The sequence below is a fragment of the Sciurus carolinensis genome, chromosome 16 (assembly GCF_902686445.1).
Source record: "Sciurus carolinensis chromosome 16, mSciCar1.2, whole genome shotgun sequence".
NCBI lineage: Eukaryota > Metazoa > Chordata > Mammalia > Rodentia > Sciuridae > Sciurus > Sciurus carolinensis.
This window is the reverse complement of record NC_062228.1, coordinates 63,760,936-63,763,639: the sequence shown is the minus strand read 5'-3', so window position 1 is coordinate 63,763,639 and position 2,704 is coordinate 63,760,936. Positions and strand designations below refer to the sequence as shown.

Here is a 2,704-nt window from a genome sequence, read left to right as displayed (position 1 = left end):
TTTCCGTTGGGCGTTGCTGCTCTAGATTCGTGGGTGTGCATTTCAGAGGGAGCCGGGGAGGTACCTGCCAGCCACATTCTGCTCAGAGCCCTGATGTGTGGAGAGGTAGCAGTAGCTCAGAATGGTCAGGTTTTCCCTAACCATCCCGTCCTGGCCGCCTTGGGGAGGGTGGCTATGATTGCAGAGGCAGAGGGTGCTGCCCCTGAGTTTCTCCATCTTCTGGCTGGCTGTAAAGGCGTGGCCTATTTGTGGACACTGGGCAAAGGGTTCAGAAATGACGCTGGCCCTTTCCAAAGTGTATGTTAAATTACCATCCAAACATGCAAGCAAGCAAGTAACAGGGGAGTCCCACCAGGCAAAACCAAAAATCTCTATGATCTGAGCTAATTCCAAAGAGCGTTAACGCCTCTGAATGTAATAAAATCCCACGAAGTAACAGATCTTTCCCAAGGGGTTTTTCAAAGTTTTCACTCAGCAAATGGAAGGTTTCTTGGGGGAGCAGGAGGCAAACTCTTGAGATGAAAGGAAATTCTACTTCCTGTGGTTATGTCACCGCGGACTCCCGGAGCCAGTGTTCCTATTGTGTTCGTTCTGTGCCCAGCACGTTCTAAATGTCACTTGTTTGATCTCCACAGACAAGCGGGATAGACACTGCGTGTCCCCGCGTTACCGAGAAGCCACAGAGACCAGAGAGACTAAGGACAGGCCAGGAGCAAAGGCAGGGAGGGGCTAGGAGAGTGTCCACCGCAGGCCTGCGCGATGGGACCTCCTGGGCTGCTCCGAGGCCAACCGCGGTGCTGGACTTGGAGCTCTTAGGGGGTCACGGGACCTGTGGGGCCTCCAGCTCCTTCTCTTCGCGATACTCCAGGTCACCTATGTGATGACCTTCCTGGGCAACCTGCTCATAATCGCCCTGACCTTGGCTGACTGCCGCCTGCCCACTACTACTTCCTGCGCCACTTCTCCCTACTGGAGGTGGGGTTCGCATCCGCTGTCACCTCCTCATTGGCCGCGGGACCATCTCCGGCGCCAGGTGTTTTGCGCAAACAGGGTTGAACTTCATCCTGGGCAGGCCGAGTCCTTGCTGCTGGCCGTGATGTCGAGTCACCGCTACCGGGCCGTCTGCCGCTGACTGCGCTACCCGGCTCTCAGGACGCCCGCGGCCTGCGGCTCGCCGGTGCCGGCCTGCTTGGGCGCCAGCTCCTGGGCGGCGGGGAGCTGGGCAGCTGAATGTTCCCTCTGCCCTTCTGCGGCCCCCGCACCCTCAACCACTTCTTCTGCGACAGCGCCCCCTTGCTGGAGTTGGTGTGCGCCAACACCCAGCTCCTGCAGCTGGTCAGCTTCCTGGTGGCCGTGTGCACCCTGGCCAGAGCCGTGCTGGTGACCGTTTTGTCCTGCGGCTGCATGGTTTGCACCGTCCTGCGCCTGCGCGCATCTCGGCCGAAGCGAGGCCTTCTCCACCCGCTCCCCCCCACATCCTGGTGGGCTCGCTTATCTGTGGGAGCTGCATAGCCATGTTCCTCAACCCCAAGCCGACAGGGCGACTGACCCTCAGCAAAGGAGGGGCTTTCTTCAACACCACGGTGTCACCCCTGCTGAACCCCTCATCCACTGCTTCAGGAACGAGGTGGTTCAGAAAGCCAGCAGGAACCTGCTACTGACGGGAACAGCACTTTCTTCTAAGATGTGCAGTGGGTAAGCGTTCCAGAGCTCCAGGTCTAAGTCGGGCCGGGTGGTGCGCATCCGTGATCCCAGCGGCTTGGGAGGCCGAGGCACGAGGATCGCAAATTTGAGGCCAGCCTCAGCAATTTAGTGAGACCCTAAGCAATGTAGTAAGACACTGTAAAAAAAATAAAAATAAATAAATAAATAAATAAATAAATAAATAAAACTCCATTTTTTTTTTTGTTTTCTTTCATTTTGTTTTTCAATGAAGACGCTTTTACTAGAGTGGGGAGAGGGAAAAAATAGTAATTCAAAAACTGATGCTGGTAACTTTACAGGGGAGAAAACTGACAAACCCTTCCTGGGTCAGCTGATCAAGGTCAAGGTCAACAGGGACAGGTCATGTTGACATGTACCCTTACCACAGTGTGATGCAAATGGCACTTTACCTCCGTCATCTTCTGCCAAAAACCAGCGACCCCAATCTGATGAGAAAAACATCAGACAAATTCCAGTAGAGGGAGACCCTATCACATAACTGACCAGCGCTCCTCAAAAGTCTCAAGGTCATCAAAGATGAGGAAGGCCTAAGCACTGTCATGACCAAGGGGAGCAAAGGGGACACGCTGCTGAGTGGAGGGTGGGATCCTGGCTGGATTCTGAAGCAGAATCGCTCTAGTGAAACTGAGGAAATCTGAGTGAACCATGGACCTCAGCTACGAATGATATAACTACTGCTTTATTAGTTATAACAAATACACCATACTAATATAAGATGTTAACGTAAGGGAAAACTGTTGGGGTTTTCTGGACTATTGACTCAATTTTTCTGGACGTTTAAAAACATTTTAAGAAATAAAATTTGTAGTAGTCAGACATGGTGGTGCATGCCTGTAATTCCAGGGACTTGAGAGACTGAGGCTGGAGGATCACAAGTTTGAGGCCAGCCTGGACCACACAGGGAGTCCATAAGCAACTAAATAAAATCCTGTCTCAAAATAATAAAAAGGGCTGGGGTGTGACTCAGTGGTTAAGCACT

The 2,704-nt window shown here is 52.8% G+C and overlaps 1 pseudogene; it reads left to right on the top strand.

Moving 5' to 3' along the window:
- Window positions 1-274: 274 nt before the first annotated feature.
- On the top strand, window positions 275-1,699 carry LOC124966219 (olfactory receptor 6C75-like; annotated as a pseudogene).
- Window positions 1,700-2,704: the final 1,005 nt, after the last annotated feature.